Source organism: Bos grunniens, chromosome X, assembly GCF_055505025.1.
Source record: "Bos grunniens cultivar Pamir isolate PY7600 chromosome X, Bosgru_T2T1.0, whole genome shotgun sequence".
Lineage (NCBI taxonomy): Eukaryota > Metazoa > Chordata > Mammalia > Artiodactyla > Bovidae > Bos > Bos grunniens.
In genome coordinates this window covers 114,705,421-114,724,806 of record NC_141194.1, presented here as the reverse complement: position 1 = coordinate 114,724,806, position 19,386 = coordinate 114,705,421, and positions in this window count along the sequence as shown.

Here is a 19,386-nt window from a genome sequence, read left to right as displayed (position 1 = left end):
ACCTTTGTCAGCAAAGATATATCTCTGCTTTTTAATATGCTATCTAGGTTGGTCATAGTTTTTCTCCCAAGGACCAAGCGACTTTTAATTTCATGGCTGCAGTCACCATCTGCAGAGATTTGGGAGCCCAAGAAAATAAAGTCTATCACTGTTTCCATTGTTTCCCCATTTTTTGCCATGGAGTGATGGGACCAGATGCCATGATCTTAGTTTTTCTGTGTTGAGTTTTAAGCCAGTTTTCTCACTCTCCTCTTTCACCTTCGTGAAGAGGTTCTTTAGTTCCTTTCACTTTCTACTATAATGGTGGTATCATCTGCATATCTGAGGTTATTGATATTTATCCCAGCAATCTTGATTACAGTTTGTGCTTCATCCAGCATGGCATTTTGCATGATGTACTCTACATAAGTGTTAAATAAGTAGAGTGACAATATACAGCTTTGACATACTCCTTTCCCAACTTGAATGACACTGTTAATCCATGTCTTGTTCTAACTGTTGCTTCTTGATCTGCATACAGGTTTCTCAGGGGGCAGGTAAAGTGGTCTGGTATTCCCATCTCTAAGAATTTTCCACAGTTTGTTGTGATCCACACACCCAAAGGCTTTAGCATAGTCGGTGAAGCAGAAGTAGATGTTTGTTTTCTGAAATTCTCTTGCCCTTTTAATGATCCAACAGATGTTGGCAATTGGATCTCTGGTTCTTCTGCCTCCAACTGGAATACCTAAGATTTCTCAGTTCACATACTGTTGAAGCTTAGCTTGGAGAATTTTGAGTATTACTTTGCTAGCCTGTTAAATGCATGCAATTGTGTGGTAGTTTGAACATTCTTTGGGACTAGAATGAAAACTGACCATTTCCAGTCCTGTGACCACTGCTAAGTTTTCCAGATTTGCTGGGCATGTTGAGTGCAGCACTTTACACAGGATCATCTTTTAGGATTTGAAAAAGCTCAGCTGGAATTCCATCACCTCTACTAGCTTTGTTTGTAATGATGCTTCCTAAGGTCCACTTGACTTCACATTCCAGGATGTCTGGCTCTAGGTGAATGATCACACCATCATGGTTATCTGGATTATTAGCCTTTTTGGTATAATTCTTCTGTGTTTTCTTGCCACCTCTCCTTAGTATCTTCTGCTTCTTTTAAGTGAAAGTGAAGTCGCTCAGTCGTGTCTGACTCTGTGAACCCCCATGGACTGCAGCCTAACAGGCTCCTCTGTCCATGGGATTTTCCAGGCAAGAATACTTGTGTGGGTTGCCATTTACTTCTCCAGGAGATCTTCCCGACCCAGGGATTAAACGGGGGTCTCCTGCATTGTAGGCAGGCACTCTACCTTCTGAGTTACCAGGGAAATCCCACCTCTTATCATGTCTTCTTAATATCTTCTGCTGCTTTTACGTGCATAACATTTCTGTTCTTTATTGTGCCCATCTTTGCGTGAAATGTTGTCTTGGTATCTCTAATTTTCTTGAGGAAATCTCTCTAGTATTTCCCATTCTATTGTTTTTCCCATGAACATTATGAAAAGGCAAAATGATAGGATACTGAAAAAGGAACTCTCCAGGTCAGTAGGTGCCCAATATGCTACTGGAGATCAGTGAAGAAATAACTCCAGAAAGGATGAAGGGATGGAGCCAAAGCAAAAAGAATACCCAGCTGTGGATGAGACTGGTGATAGAAGCAAGGTCCGATGCTGTAAAGAGCAATATTGCATAGGAACCTGGAGTGTCAGGTCTATGAATCAAGGCAAATTGGAAGTGGTCAAACAAGAGATGGCAAGAATGAATGTCGACATTCTATGAATCAGTGAACTGAAATGGACTGGAATGGGTGAATTTAACTCAGATGACCATTATATCTACTACTGCGGGCAGGAATCCCTCAGAAGAAATGGAATAGCCATCATGGTCAACAGAAGAGTCCAAAATGCAGTACTTGGATGCAGTCTCAAAAACGACAGAATGATCTCTGTTCATTTCCAAGGCAAACCATTCAATATCACAGTAATCCAAGTCTATGCCCCAACCAGAAACACTGAAGAAGCTGAAGTTGAACAGTTCTATGAAGACCGACAAGACCGTTTAGAACTAACACCCAAAAAAGATGTCCTTTTCATTATAGGGGACTGGAATGCAAAAGTAGGAAGTCAAGAAACACCTGGAATAACAGGCAAATTTGGCCTTGGAATATGGAATGAAGCAGGGCAAAGACTAATAGAGTTTTGCCAAGAAAATGCACTGGTCATAACAAAAACCCTCTTCCAACAACACAAGAGAAGACTCTACACATGGACATCACCAGATGGTCAACACTGAAATCAGATTGATTATATTCTTTGCAGGCAAAGATGGAGAAGCTCTATACAGTCAGCAAAAACAAGACCAGGAGCTGACTGTGGCTCAGACCATAAACCCCTTATTGTCAAATTCAGACTTAAATTGAAGAAAGTAGGGAAAACCACTAGACCATTCAGGTATGACCTAAGTCAAATTCCTTGTGATTATACAGTAGAAGTGAGAAATAGATTTAAGGGCCTAGATCTGATAGATAGAGTGCCTGATGAACTATGGAATGAGGTTTGTGACATTGTACAGGAGACAGGGACCAAGACCATCCCCATGGAAAAGAAATACAAAAAAGCAAAATAGCTGTCTGAGGAGGCCTTACAAATAGCTGTGAAAAGAAGGGAAGCAAAAAGCAAAGGAGAAAAGGAAAGATATAAGCATCTGAATGCAGAGTTCCAAAGAATAGCAAGAAGAGATAAGAAAGCCGTCTTCAGCAATCAATGCAAAGAAATAGAGGAAAACAACAGAACAGGAATGACTAGAGATCTCTTCGAGAAAATCAGAGATACCAAAGGAACATTTCATGCAAAGATGGGCTCAATGAAAGACAGAAATTGTATGGACCTAACCGAAGCAGAAGATATTAAGAAGAGATGGCAAGAATACACAGAAGAACTGTACAAAAAAGATCTTCACGACCCAGATGATCGTGATGGTGTGATCACTGACCTAGAGCCAGACATCCTGGAATGTGAAGTCAAGTGGGCCTTAGAAAGCATCACTATGAACAAAGCTAGTGGAGGTGATGGAATTCCAGTTGAGCTATTCCAAATCCTGAACGATGATGCTGTGAAAGTGCTACACTCAATATGCCAGCAAATTTGGAAAACTCATCAGTGGCCACAGGACTGGAAAAGGTCAGTTTTCCTTCCAATCCCAAAGAAAGGCAATGCCAAAGAATGCTCAAAGTACCGCACAATTGTACTCATCTCACACACTAGTAAAGTAATGCTCAAAATTCTCCAAGCCAGGCTTCAGCAATATGTGAACCGTGAACTTCCTGATGTTCAAGCTGGTTTTAGAAAAGGCAGAGGAACCAGAGATCCAATTGCCAACATCCACTGGATCATGGAAAAAGCAAGAGAATTCCAGAAAAAACATTTATTTCTGCTTTCTTGACTATGCCAAAGCCTTTAACTGTGTGGATCACAATAAACTGTAGGAAATTCTGAAAGAGATGGGAATACCAGACCACCTGATCTGCCTCTTGAGAAGTTTGTATGCAGGTCAGGAAGCAACAGTTAGAACTGGACATGGAACAACAGACTGGTTCCAAATAGGAAAAGGAGTACGTCAAGGCTGTATTGTCACCCTGTTTATTTAACTTATATGCAGAGTACATCATGAGAAACGCTGGACTGGAAGAAGCACAAGCTGGAATCAAGATTGCCGGGAGAAATATCAATAACCTCATATATGCAGATGACACCACCCTTACGGCAGAAAGTGAAGAGGAACTCAAAAGCCTCTTGATGAAAGTGAAAGCGGAGAGTGAAAAAGTTGGCTTTAAGCTCAACATTCAGAAAACGAAGATCATGGCATCCGGTCCCATCACTTCATGGGAAATAGATAGGGAAACAGTGGAAACAGTGTCAGACTTTATTTTTCTGGGCTCCAAAATCACTACAGATGGTGACTGCAGCCATGAAATTAAAGACGCTTACTCCTTGGAAGGAAAGTTATGACCAACCTAGATAGCATATTCAAAAGCAGAGACATTACTTTGCCAACAAAGGTTCGTCTAGACAAGGCTATGGTTTTTCCTGTGGTCATGTATGGATGTGAGAGTTGGACTATGAAGAAGGCTGAGCGCTGAAGAATTGATGCTTTTGAACTGTGGTGTTGGAGAAGACTCTTGAGAGTCCCTTGGACTGCAAGGAAATCCAACCAGTCCATTCTGAAGGAGATCAGCCCTGGGATTTCTTTGAAAGGAATGATGCTAAAGCTGAAACTCCAGTACTTTGGCCACCTCATGTGAAGAGTTGACTCATTGGAAAAGACCCTGATGCTGGGAGGGATTGGGGGCAAGAGGAGAAGCGGACCACAGAGGATGAGATGGCTGGATGGCATCACTGACTCGATGGACATGAGTCTGAGTGAATTCCCGGAGTTGGTGATGGACAGGGAGGCCTGGCGTACTGTGATTCATGGGGTCGCAAAGAGTCAGACACGACTGAGTGAATGACCTGATCTGATCTGATCTGATTGTTTTCCTCTATTTCTTTAAATTGATCACTTTGGACGGCTTTCATATCTCTGCTGTTCTTTGGAACTCTGCATTCAGATGGATACAGCTTTCCTTTTCTCATTTTCCTTTCACTTTTCTTATTTTCTCAGCTATTTGTAAGGCCTCCTCAGACAGCAATTTTACCTTTTTGCATTTCTTTTCTTGGGAATGGTTTTGATCACCACCTTTGTTCAATGTCATGAACCTCCGTCCATAGTTCTTCAGGCACTCTGTCTATCAGCTCTCATCCTTTGAATCTATTTTCACTTCCACTGTATAATCATAAGGGATTTGATTTATGTCATACCTGAATGCCCTAGTGGTTTTCTCGACTTTCTTCATTTTAAGTCTGGATTTTGCAATGAGTTCATGATCTGAGCTACAGTGAGCTCCCAGTCTTGTTTTTGCTGACTGTATACAACTTCTCTATCTTCAGCTGCAAAGAATATAATAATCAATCTGGTTTTGATATTGACCATCTGGTGATGTCCATGTGTAGAGTCATCTTTTGGTTGTTTGAAGAGGGTGTTTGCTATGACCAGTGTGTTCTCTTGAAAAATTGTTAACCTTTGCCCCACTTCATTTTGTACTCCAAGGTCAAACTTGCCTGTTACTCCAGGTTATCTCTTGACTTACTACTTTTGCATTCCAGTTCCCTATGATGAAAATGACATCTTTTATTGGTGTTAGTTCTAGAAGGTCTTGTAGGTCTTCCTAGAATCATTCAACTTCAGCTTCTTTGGCGTTGGTGGTTGGGCATAGGCCTTGATTAGTGTGACGTTGAACGGTTTGCCTTTAAAATGAACAGAGATCATTCTGTCGTTTTTGAGGATCTATCAGATCAGATCAGATCAGTCGCTCAGTCATGTCCGACTCTGTGACCCCATGAATCGCAGCACGCCAGGCCTCCCTGTCCAACACCAGCTCCCAGAGTTCACTGAGACTCACATCCATCGAGTCAGTGATGCCATCCAGCCATCTCATCCTCTGTCGTCCCCTTCTCCTCCTGCTCCCAATCCCTCCCAGCATCAGAGTCTTTTCCAATGAGTCAACTCTTCACATGAGGTGGCCAAAGTGCTGGAGTTTCAGCTTTAGCATCATTCCTTCCAAAGAAATCCCAGGGCTGATCTCCTTCAGAATGGACTGGTTGAATCTCCTTGCAGTCCAAGGGACTCTCAAGAGTCTTCTCCAGTACCACAGTTCAAAAGCATCAATTCTTCGGCTCTCAGCCTTCTTCGCAGTCCAACTCTCACATCCATACATGACCACAGGAAAAACCATAGCCTTGTCTAGACTAACCTTTGTTGGCAAAGTAATGTCTCTGCTTTTGAATATGCTATCTAGGTTGGTCATAACTTTCCTTCCAAGGAGTAAGCGTCTTTTAATTTCATGGCTGCAGTCACCATCTGTAGTGATTTTGGAGCCCAGAAAAATAAAGTCTGACACTGTTTCCACTGTTTCCCCATCTATTTCCCATGAAGTGATGGGACCGGTGCCATGATCTTCGTTTTCTGAATGTTGAGCTTTAAGCCAACTTTTTCACTCTCCGCTTTCACTTTCATCAAGAGGCTTTTGAGTTCCTCTTCACTTTCTGCCGTAAGGGTGGCGTCATCTGCATATCTGAGGTTATTGATATTTCTCCTGGCAATCTTGATTCCAGTTTGTGTTTCTTCCAGTCCAGCGTTTCTCATGATGTACTCTGCATATAAGTTAAATAAACAGGGTGACAATATAGCCTGGACATACTCCCTTTCCTATTTGGAACCAGTCTGTTGTTCCATGTCCAGTTCTAACTGTTGCTTCCTGACCTGCATATAAATTTCTCACGAGGCAGGTCAGGTCGTCTGGTATTCCCATCTCTTTCAGAATTTCCTACAGTTTATTGTGATCCACACAGTTAAAGGCTTTGGCATAGTCAATAAAGCAGAAATAGATATTTTTCTGGAACTCTCTTGCTTTTTCCACGATCCAGCAGATGTTGGCAATTTAGGATATCAAATATTCTCACAGTGTATAGGATATCAAATAATCACATTGTAAACCTTAAATATATGCAATTTTAAATGTTTATATATTATAATATACAATATAGATCATGTTTATATGTTGTTATATATTTGTATACTTATATAGATTATAATAAATGTATTTATATACTTACATGTATTTATATACTTACATATCTCAATAAAATCAGAAAGTAGTTTCAACTCATGTTTAGTGATTTTTAACTTTAAAGTGAAAAATAATGGTGAATTATGTCAACTGGAACCTGTCTATAACTTAAGAACTAATTTTACAGAATATTTTATTTTGATTTTCTCCTAGAAGTTATTGAACATCTTTTGTGCTTCAATATACAGAATACTTCATTTAATCCTATAAGCCAGTCACTTCTGTTTAGCTTCAGAGATCTTCAAAAACTTGTTTATATATTTTTCGGGTTTCTTTCTTTCATATTAATCTCTATATAAACATACGAATTCCTAGGTGCTGGTTGGGTCTCTCTGATCAGTATTTTCCTCAGTAGAACCAAATACAGTAAGAACAGTGAGTCATCAGAACAGAGATAGCCAAATGGGACCTCTTTGAACCATGTTTTAGGGCCTCTTATCTGTGTTTCAGGTGATTTTGCTTTTTCCTGTTTTTGATATTAGGGCTCTACATATTTTTTTGAAAAAAATTAAACTAATAATTGATTAAAATTATAATGCCTCTTATCTCCATAAATGTAGCAAGGGGGACTGAAGCCTGCTCTTAGTAGTAGTTGTATTTACCCCTGTCTGGACTTCTAGGTTATTGTTTTTGATCAAACCTTATTGATGTGCAGGCTGAGTCGTTTCAGGTATCAAGATCAAAGGCTCAAAAGAATAAAGACTCATGCAGTCACTACAAGTTCATTTGGAATAAATTACTTTATACATCATTTTATTTGCACCATTTTAATCCTCAGAGTTACATTGTACACAGCCGTCTAGTTTGGCCAAGATATTTCAAAGCTCAATATTGAGGAATGAGCTCATGAGCCTGTGTTATTTTTGTTGTACCCTGAGATTGGCTATAAAGAGCTTAGTAGATTTTTTAAATCACTTATTTCTTTGTGGAAACAAGTGTCAGTTTAGCCTATAGAGTAAGCCAAATCCATGGATTATGACTTGGTGGATTTGATTAAAGCTTGTGCAGATTTATCTGAAGGTTCAGCCTGCCAATAACTCATTTTCCAGGTGGTATTTAAGAGATTTGAATTACTTATAAATTATACCATGCCTATTTCTAAAAGGATTATGATAAAATATGAAAATATTTCTTGAGAAGTACAGTTAAAATGCAAAAAAAAAATGAGTACACACAAATACAAATTAATGTACATACGAGAACCTATTTTAAAGAAGGGAGAGAGAATCAGGTTGGAATCTGGAATGAATGAAGTATAGAAACTGAGCAAAATCAATTTAGTAGCCCAAACAAAAAGCTGGATCCACTGGATAATATTGTGTGATTTTCTGATGAAAAGAAGTAAACAATTTCAGCTACCCAAATGGCTGTTTTCTTGACACTGAATTCTAAGAAGGACATATGAAAGGGCACTTATCTTCAGCTTCAGTTTTTAATCAATATAGCAACCCTCTTCAGATAGATTCTTCTCAAATGAATTCTCCAGAAATGCTAAATGTTGTATCAAATCAGGTTTTAGGTGGGTCATTCTGTGGAAAACAAGGCAAACTTGTCCATGTGCAAATACCACTGATCGAACAACATGATCCCAGAGCTTAGAGTATCTGGAGGAAGGCATCTATAAGATCTTCTAGAACTTTCTCTCAAATTTGAGCCGTGGGCTGGGCTTAGTTGGGATAGTAGACTGTAGTGACTATGTGGACTCTGTATTTGGCTTCTCACATCCTGACAAATGGGTTCCCAGAGGAAGCATCTGGACAGCAGGTATTCTAAAAGACCTAGAGATTCAAGACTTAATAGGCTTGACTTTTCTATCAGTCAGTCAGAAGGCATATAGAGTAGCATCCATGGTCCTCTATTGGTTGAAGGCATCCCAAGTTAGTGCAGATTCAAGGAGAGGGGAAACAGCACTCTACTCTTGAATGAAAGAGTCTAATAATCTGTGATCATGTTTAAATACTACCTTAGTCATACTGTGTTCAAAGAACTTGTTTCTGTGTGCTGTTAAATCTTGTGGTTTGTATGTGCCTCATTCGTTTCCCCATACCTTTACTTATAACAATTTTTTATTTTTTGCTTTAAGTATATCTTTTAAAATCAGGGTATTGTTGAGATGTTTGATTTATTCAATATTAGAGACATTTTGTATATGACTGTTTCTGAGCTACAACAACACAATTAAATGATTATAGCAGGTACCATATGACCCATAAGGCTATAACTATTTAATAATTGATCATTTACAGAAAAAGTTTTCTGATCCTTCTTCTAACTCAAACTCCATTGTCAAAATTGCACATATCCAAATAATAATCTTCATAGTTAAACTTCCTCATTTAGGACACACCTGAGATCTCTCATAGCATTTAGTTGTTTCTTTAGTCTTTAATGATGCTGAAATTTTTAAAGAATAAAAGCCACTTGTAGAATCTCTTAATATAAATTTATCTGATATCACCTCATGATAGATTTAGGTTAAACATTTTAGGCAGGATTAACACTGAAAAAATTCTGTGTTCTTCTTATTGCACCCTGTCAGTAGGTATGCTGCTGCTGCTGCTAAGTCACTTCAGTCATGTCTGACTCTGTGTGACCCCATAGATGGCAGCCCACCAGGCTCCCCTGTCCCTGGGATTCTCCAGGCAAGAACACTGGAGTGGGTTGCCATTTCCTTCTTCAATGCATGAAAGTGAAAAGTGAAAGCGAAGTCACTCAGTTGTGTCCTACTCCTAGCGACCCCATTGACTGCAGCGCACCAGGCTCCTCCATCCATGAAATTTTCCAGGCAAGAGTACTGGAGTGGGGTGCCATTGCCTTCTCCCGTCAGTAGGTATAGTAGATGTCAATTTTTCTTTCGTTAGTGATAATCATTTTAATCACTTAGTTAAGTTGGTATTTAAGTTCTTCCAAAATGAAGACACTCTTTTGCCATATTAACATATAACTTTTGGAGGAAAAGCTATATAAATATCTTGTTCTGAATGAATTATTATTGTGGTTAAAAGAGTGATTTTAAAGTTCTATATGCATATTTTAGTATCTTGTAGGATAATGAAGTCCAGGCCTGTGTACACAAAGTGCAGGAGGAATGTTTAAGGTCAGTAATCAGTAGAAGACAGGACTCGCACAGAATGTTGAGCCTTATCTTCAGTGCCTTTTTGAGTGTGAACAATGGATATGATATTGAAAACAGGGAATGTTGTGTGGTTGACAGAATATTTATGGAGTAGGGTACTACAGGAGTGCTCAGAATAAGTTCTGAATAATATTCTCTCAGAAAATGCAGTATAGAGATTCAAATGCAATACTCTAATATGAATAGGAAACTTCTATCAATTCAAAATGCTTCAATATAAGGCATGAGTGTGTACAGGCCAGAAAGAAAACAGACCACAACATATAGGTTTGGGTAACTGATTTGCAGTGGTGGTCCTCAGCCAAATATTTCACTTATGTGACTGTGAAAATCCAGTGCATTGGGCTGAATTAAGAAATGGTTGAGAGGACTTCCCTGGTGGCTCAGATGGTAAAGCGTCTATCTACAATGCTGGAGACCTCGGTTCAATCCCTGGGTCCGGAAGATCACCTAGAGAAGGAAATGGCAATCCACTCTAGTACTATTGCCTGGATAATCCCATGGACAAAGGAGCCTGGTAGGCTACAGTCCACAGGGTTGCAAAGAGTCAGACATGACTGAGCGACTTCACTTTAACTTTCCCTACCCTTAGTTAAAAGCAATCACTCAGGCTGCCACTATCAAAAGTACTTTTTCAGGTAGTGGAAGCTGACATACCAAGTGTATGAAACTTCTGATTTGACATAGGATAAAGTCAAAATGAAGGTCATATCATAGTCCTCAAAGTCAGACTTTTTTGGGGAAGTAAGTAGAAGAGTGATTAAGGAAACAAGAAACAACATTTTTTTTTCCAAGTGTTATTGACTTAGCATTGATGGATGTTTTCATTCTGTCCACTCTCTGATTTGAAAAAGAAGAAGAATTGAAAGGCCAATTTGGAGTATACTCATTTTCAATTTTTGTTCAATATTTGTTTGGAATAGAGCAAATAGTGAAATGATAATGGTATGGAGAAGAAGGGAAGTAAATGTTTTTCTAGATGGCACCAGGGGAATTTCCCAATATGGCAGAAAGGAAGTAGTAGGAAAGACATCTCAAAGCATGTTTTATGTGGTTGAAGTGTCAGTCTCTTGGTCTCCCCATTTAGATATTTACATAAAACATTGCAAATAGTCTTGTAAATACTGGTTTTTAGGCAATGCTATGTGTCATTTTAAGAAAATTTATTTTTATAATATGTCAGGAAGGTTTAGTTTTGCGGTAATGATAATGATAGATTAAGTTGGCTTCAGTTATAGTATCCTAAAAAAGGCATTGAATAATCATATGGGGACATATGTACACCTGAGGCTGATTCATGTTGATTTTTGGGAGAAAACAACAGAATTCTGTAAAGCAATTATCTTTCAATTAAAAGATAAAATTTAAAAATCATACTCATAATGTACAAATACAAGCTCTCTAAGAGAACAAAGATTCAATTCAGTTCAGTTGCTCAGTCGTGTCCGACTCTTTGCGACCCCATGAATCACAGCACGGCAGGCCTCCCTGTCCATCACCAATTCCCAGAGTTCACCCAAACTCATATGCATCAAGTCGGTGATGCCATCCAGCCATCTCATCCTCTGTCATCCCCTTCTCCTCCTGCCCCCAATCCCTCCCAGCATCAGGGTCTATTCCAATGAGTCAACTCTTCGCATGAGGTGGCCAAAGGATTGGAGTTTCAGCCTCAGTATCAGTCCTTCCAATGAACACCCAGGACTGGTCTCCTTTAGGATGGACTTGTTGGACCTCCTTGCAGTCCAAGGGACTCTCAAGAGTCTTCTCCAACACCACAGTTCAAAAGCATCAATTCTTTGGCGCTCAGCTTTCTTCACAGTCCAACTCTCACATCCATACATGACCACTGGAAAAACCATAGCCTTGACTAGACAGACCTTTGTTGGCAAAGTAATGTCTCTGCTTTTTAATATGCTATCTGCTTTTTAATATGTTATCTATGGTCATAACTTTCCTTCCAAGGAGTAAGCATCTTTTAATTTCATGTGAATGAAAAAAGTGTTGATATATCTCAGCATACACATATGATGATAAGTGCTAATGCTTGTTGAATTGTTATTCATATTCAACTGAATCCAATGTGAGCTTATTTATAGATCTGTACACTCAATTGTAGGTTCTTTTCTAATGACAGAAAAAAGAACTGTTTTAGATGCTATTCATCACAAAAATCTTCATTTAGCTTCTTTATGAAGGATATATTGCCTACATAAATCTGAGTCATTACTTTCATAATTCTCCAAGATGGAGATTTGATAGGAAGTTAATTTTAAGTGGAAAAATATCTAAATTATTTTGACTAGAAATATCTCCTTGCTTCCAATCATTGAAAGTTTGTTTTTCAAAATTCAGTAATATATTTATTTACAATATTTGTTATAGGTTACTGCAGAACAGAAATTTTTCTTAAAACTTGGTTGAAGCCACCTAATGATACATTGTATGTATGGAGGATATTTGAGGTGGAAGGGTTTTAGGGTCACACAGTCTGAAGTGAGGAGAAATGAACGTTTGATAACTAATTCAACAATTGCTATTTAGTGTTAAGATTTCCTTGAAATATTTACTCATGATCACACTTTAAAAGAAATATTCTTCCTGTTGACAAATAGGTTTCCAAAATGTAGTTGTTAACAGTTTATGAAGACTCAAAGGGATTTTATACTGCTATTTGTCTTGATTTGCACCAAGATAACGTAAATAGCCACCACATTGTAGCCAGAATTTTCTGTGGGGCAAAGGGAAACACAGGAACTGCTCTAGAGTACTTTTTAGATTATGATGATTTGGAAGACAATACCTGCATACAGATTGCCTGAATTCCAGTTTGGCTCTGCCATCCACTGCTAGTGTGATCTGGTGTAAATATGAGAAAATGTAAAACCTCTATGCAGTTTCCTATACAGTAAGATTCTTGGAGGATTAAATAAATATATTAGAATATTTATAAAGGTGACATATAGTAAGCCCTTAGCTATCAGTATTACTATTAATTAAGGGCAAACTGTACATATGAGAAGATTCATAGTCCAAAAGAATTTCATCATTAAAGTTGAAGAAAATAAGTGAACTGAAGATGAAATTCAAAAAGTTAAAAATACTAAAAGGACAAAAGGAACCATGAGAGATGAATTGTTAAATATAACAACATAAATTATTGGATTGAAAATATACATTAAAAGTGTGCCAAGCATTGTCACATTGAAAAGATAATCAAAATGGACAATTTGATAAAATCTAATTATTAATTAGAGAAAACATAAGATGTGCTATCAGAAATTTGGAAGGCAACAAAATTATTCATAATGATGGAGATAATTGATGATGAAAAATAACTATCCTATCATTTGCCTCTGAAAAAAGTAGGTTTTTGGAGACCAAAACCACATAAAAAGACTGAGTCATGTAGCTAAAATATGGTTGCTTGTATTTCTCTGAGAAGAAGGTGGTGTGAACAGCTAGCTGACACTTCAGTCAGTGAAGAAGATGACAAGAGGTGAGGGAGTAGGAAGGTGGTCAGGTGCTGGGGATGTTGTTGCAGTCCTTAGAATGTGACAATATTTGGAATAGAAACTTTGAATTGGCAAGTTTGACAAGTTTTTGCTTCCTAACTTATTCTGATGTACTTCTTCCATTAATTCTGAAAAAAAGTTACTACTTTTAAAAATGCCAACCTGGGTCAACTAGATTAAGTGAAACAGGAACAGCTTTGGGCCAGAGATTGAGTATCACATTTCTCAAAAGTGGATATGATGGCAGCTTTAAGGAATTCTGAAGGTTTAGATGGATCATAGAAAAGGCAAGAGAGTTTCAGTTTGATCATAGAAAAAGCAAGAGAGTTCCAGAAAAACATCTACTTCTGCTTTATTGACTATGCAGATCACAATGAACAGTGGAAAATTCTTCAAGAGATGGGAGTATAAGACCACCTGACCTGCCTCCTGAGAAATCTGTATGCAGGTCAAGAAGCAATAGTTACAACTGGACATGGAAGAGCAGACTGGTTCCAAATTGTGAAAGGAGTAGGTCAAGGCTGTATATTGTCACACTGCTTATTTAACTTATATGCAGAGTACATCATGTGAAATGCCAGGCTGGATGAAGCACAAGCTAGAATCAAGATTGCAGGGAAAAACATCAATAACCTCAGATATGCAGATGATACCACCCTTATGGCAGAAAGTGAAGAAGAACTAAAGAGACTTCTTGATGAAAGTGAAAGAAGAGAGTTTAAAAGGTGGCTTAAAACTCAACATTCAGGAAGCTAAGATCATGGCATCACCTTATAGCAAATATATGGGAAAACAGTGGAAACAGTGACAGTCTTTATTATTTTGGATTCCAAAATCACTGCAGATGGTGACTGCAGCCATGAAATTAAGAGATTCTTGGTCCTTGGAAGAAAAGCTATGACCAACCTAGACAGCATATTTAAAAGCAGAGATGTGACTTTGTTGACAAAGGTCCATCTAGTCAAAGCTATGGTTTTTCCAGTAGTCATGAATGAATGTGAGAGTTGGACCATAAAGAAAGCTGAGCTCTGAAGAATTGATACTTTTGAACTGTGGTGTTGGAGAAGACTCTTGAGAGTCCTTTGGACTGCAAAGAGATCCAACCATTCTATCCTAAAGGAAATCAGTCCTGAGTATTCATTGGAAGGACTGATGCTGAAGCTGAAACTCCAATACTTTTTCAGCCTGATGCAAAGAACGGACTCATTGCAAAAGACCCTGATGCTGGGAAAGATTGAAGGCAGGAGGATAAGGGGATGACAGAAATTGAGATGGTTGGATGGCATCACTGACTGGATGGACATATGTTTGAGCAAGCTCTGGGAGTTGTTGATGGACAGGGAAATCTGACATGCTGCAGTCCATGGGGTCACAAAGAGTCAGACACCACTGAGCAACTGAACTGAAAGGTTTAGGTGAAATTCAGGGGGCCTTGAAGAACCAGGTTTCCTTTTAATTGCAAAGTTACTTGACAGTCATTTCTGTAGTATAATTGTTTCCAGCACCCCAAAGAGTACTTGCCACCTGATAAGGACTGAATGCATGCATGGTGAATGAGGGAGGCCACTTTTATATAGGCAGATCAGTGGTTACCACCTTATCTTGATGGTAGAGATAACTTTATGACAGAAGTGTGGAAAAGGTGTCTCCGGGTTACTGTTGCTTTTTACAATAACAAAGCTGCACTACTCAGATCATTAAATAGGTCTGCTCTCAGCATGCACTAGTTTTTTTGCCTTTGATACTTTCTGTGTACATAGGTACAGATATAATCATCAGTAAATGAATAACAATTGATGTACCAAACACATTCTATCAGAGAAGACTCCAGTCCAAGCAACTAGTGTCAAGTGCCATCCTCCTGGAATGTTCCAGACACTAATAATGACAGCAATAATAGCTCTCAGATATTAATGTATCTACCAGTATCCAAAGTAGCAGTTTCAAGCTAAATGTGACACTGGAGGACTTTTCAGGCCGTACAGATGTTTCCACTAATAGCACAGAGATACATGTTCATTCTTCCCTGGTGGCTCAGACAATAAAGTGTCTGCCTATAATGTGGGAGATATGGGTTCAATCCCTGGGTCAGGAAGATCTCCTAGAGAAGGAAATGGCAACCCACTCCAGTATTCTTGTCTGGAAAATCCCATGGATGGAAGAACCTGGTAGGCTGCAGTCCATGGAATCTCAAAGAGTTGGACACAACTGAGCAACTTCACTTTCTTTCTTTCTTTTACATGTTCATTCAGACCTGTAACCTTCCGTACCACCAAGATTACCTAGCATGATTTCCTGCCAAAAAAAAATTGCTTTATAGGTGATAAAAATATTCAGTAAGCATCTACTGCTGTGTGATGAGGTAGAATCAATCTCCCACAAAAGATATGTAACAAGGTATAGTCTAACCATCACAAAGAGTAAGGCTAGAAATGCTGAAGAGCCCAATTATGAAGACCAGGCTTACAGGGCCTACCTAAGACTGAAGTTTTAGTAGGAGAATAGAGAACTCTGTCTCCGTACTGCTAACCTACCAATGAATAAGAAATAAAAGCATTTGGCACTAGGTGACTGGCAAAATCATGAGAGACTCTCTGTATGGAGCAGACATATAGGGGCAACCAAAAACTAAGAATAGCAAACCAGCATTGAGAAAAACTCTTCAGCAACTCCAAGCACTCAATCTCAGCACAAGCTGATGTGGAGAAAGTGGAACCCTTGTATACTGTTGGTGAGACTATAAATTGGTGCAGCCACTATGGAAAACAATAGAGATGTTTTGCAAAAAAAAAGAGAAAAAAAGTGAAATTTGGCATATGTTCCAGCAATTTTATTTTAGGCTATATACACAAAAGGATCTGTAAGCAGGAATCTTGAAGACACCTTTGTATACCCATGCTCATAGCAGCAGTATTCACAATAGGCAAATGATAGAAGTAACTCAAGTTTTTATTAATAGGTGAATTCATAAAAAAAAAAAATGTAGTCTGTACATACAATGTGATATTATTTAGCCATAAAAAAGGAAGGGAATTGTGACACATTATTACAGCATCTGTGAACCTTAAGAACATTATGCCAAATGAATAAACCAGTTATAAAAAGACATATTGTATGATTCCATTTATATGAGATACCTAGAGCCGTATAGTCAAAGCTATGGTTTTTCCAGTAGTCATGCATGGTTGAGAGAGCTGGACCACAAAGGATGAGTGCTGAAGAATTGATGCTTTCGAATTGTGGTGCTGAAGATGATTCTATTTTTTTCTATTTATTTATTTTTTATTGAATAATTGATTTATAGAATTTTGTTATTTTCTGTCAAACCTCAACATGAATCAGCCATAGGTATACATATATTCCTTCCTTTTTGAAACTCCCTCCCATCTCCCTCCCCATCCAACTGCTCTAGGTTGATACACAGCCCCTGTTTGAGTTTCCTGAGCCATACAGCAAATTCCCATTGGCTCTGTATTTTACATATGGTAATGTAAGTTTCCATGTTACTCTTTCCGTACATCTCGCCCTCTCCTCCCTTCTCCCTATGTCCATAAGTCTACTCTCTATGGCTGTTTCTTCATTGCTGTCCTGAAAATAAATTCTTTAGTGCCATTTTTCTAGATTCCGTACATGTGTGTTAGAATGTGATTTTTTTATTAATTTATTTTTTTACTTTACAATATTGTATTGGTTTTGCCATACATTGACATGAATCAGCCATGGGTGTACATGTGTTCCCCATTCTGAACCCCCCTCCCACCTCCCTCCCCATCCCATCCCTCTGGGTCATCCCAGTTCACCAGCCCTGAGCACCCTGTATCATGCATCGAACCTGCACTGGCGATGTGTTCACATGTGATAATTTACATGTTTCAATGCCATTCTCCCATATCATCCCACCCTCGCCCTCTCCCACAGTGCCCAAAAGACTGTTCTATACATCTGAGTCTCTTTCACTGTCTCTCATACACGGTTTTCGTTACCATCTTTCTAAATTCCATATATATGCGTTAGTATACTGTATTGGTGTTTATCTTTCTGGCTTACTTCACTCTGTATAATAGGCTCCAGTTTCATCCACCTCATTAGAACTGATTCAAATGTATTCTTTTTAATGGCTGTGTAATAGTCCATTGTGTATATGTACCACAGTAGTCTTATCTATTCATCTGCCAATGGATATCTAGGTTGCTTCCATGTACTGGCTATTATAAACAGTGCTGTGATGAACATTGGGGTACACGTGTCTCTTTCCATTCTGATTTCCTCGGTGTGTAGGCCCAGCAGTGGGATTGCTGGGTCATAAGGCAGTTCTATTTCCAGTTTTTTAAGGAATCTCCACACTGTTCTCCATAGTGGCTGTACTAGTTCGCATTCCCACCAACAGTGTAAGAGGGTTTCCTTTTCTCCACACCCTCTCCAGCATTTATTGCTTGTAGACTTTTGGATCACAGCCATTCTGACTGGTGTGAAATGGTACCTCATTGTGATTTTGATTTGCATTTCTCTGATAACGAGTGATGTTGAGTATCTTTTCATGTGTTTGTTAGCCATCTGTATGTCTTCTTTGGAGAAATGTCTGTTTAATTCTTTGGCCCATTTTTTGATTGGGTCTTTTATTTTTCTGGAATGGAGCTGCAGGAGTTGCTTGTATATTTTTGTGATTAATTCTTTGTCAGTTGCTTCATTTGCTATTATTTTCTCCCATTCTGAAGGCTGTCTTTTCACCTTGCTTATAGTTTCCTTTGTTGTGCAGAAGCTTTTAATTTTAATTAGGCCCCATTTGTTTATTTTTGCTTTTATTTCCAATATTTTGGAAGGTGGGTCATAGAGGATCCTCCTGTGGTTTATGTCAGAGAGTGTTTTGCCTATGTTTTCCTCTAGGAGTTTTATAGTTTCTGGTCTTATGTTTAGATCTTATTTATTTTGAGTTTATTTTTGTGTATGGTGTTAGAAATTGATCTAGTTTTATTCTTTTACAAGTGGTAGAATATGATAATTTTTATCTTTCTCTTTCCTACTTAGTTCACTCTGTATAATAGGCTCTAGGTTCATCCATCTCATTAGAACTGGCTCAAATGTGTTCCTTTTTATGGTGAGTAATATTCCATTGTGAATATGTACCACAACTTCTTTATCCATTTGTCTGTTGATGGACATCTAGGTTGATTCCATGGTCTAGCTATTGTAAATAGTGCTGCAATGAACAGTGGGATACATGTGTCTCTTTCAGTTTTGGTTTCCTCAGGGTATGTGCATAGAAGTGGGATTGCTGGATCATTTGGTGGTTTTATTCCTAGTTTTTCAAGGAATCTCCATACTGTCTTCCATAGTGGCTGTATCAATTTACATTTCCAGCAACAGTGCAAGAGCATTCCCTTTTCTCCACACCCTCTCCAGCATTTATTGTTAGTAGACTTTTGAATGATGGCCATTCTGACTGGTGTGAAGTGATATCTCATTGTGGTTTTGATTTGCATTTCTCTAATAATAAGCGATGTTGAGCATCTTTTCATGTGTTTCTTAGACATGTGTATGTCTTTGGAGAAATGTCAGTTTAGGTCTTTTTCCCACTTTTTGACTAGGTTGTTTGTTTTTCTGGTCTTGAGTTGTATGAGCTGCTTGTATATTTTGGAAATTAATCCTTTGTCAGGATTAATTTCAATTGCTATTATTTTCTCCCATTCTGATTGTTGTCTTTTCACCTTGCTTATGTTTCCTTTGCTGTGCAAAAGCCTTTAAGTTTAATCAGGTCCACTTGTTTACTTTTCTTTTTATATCCATTACTCTAGGAGGTGAGTCAAATAGGATCTTGCTTTGATTTATGTCATGGAGTGTTCTGCCTATGTTTTCCTCTAAGAGTTTAATAGTTACTGGTCTCACATGTAGGTTTTTAATCCATTTTGAGTTTATCTTTGTGTATGGTGTTAGGAAGTGTTCTAATTTCATTCTTTTACATGTAGCGGTCCAGTTTTCCCAGCACCATTGAT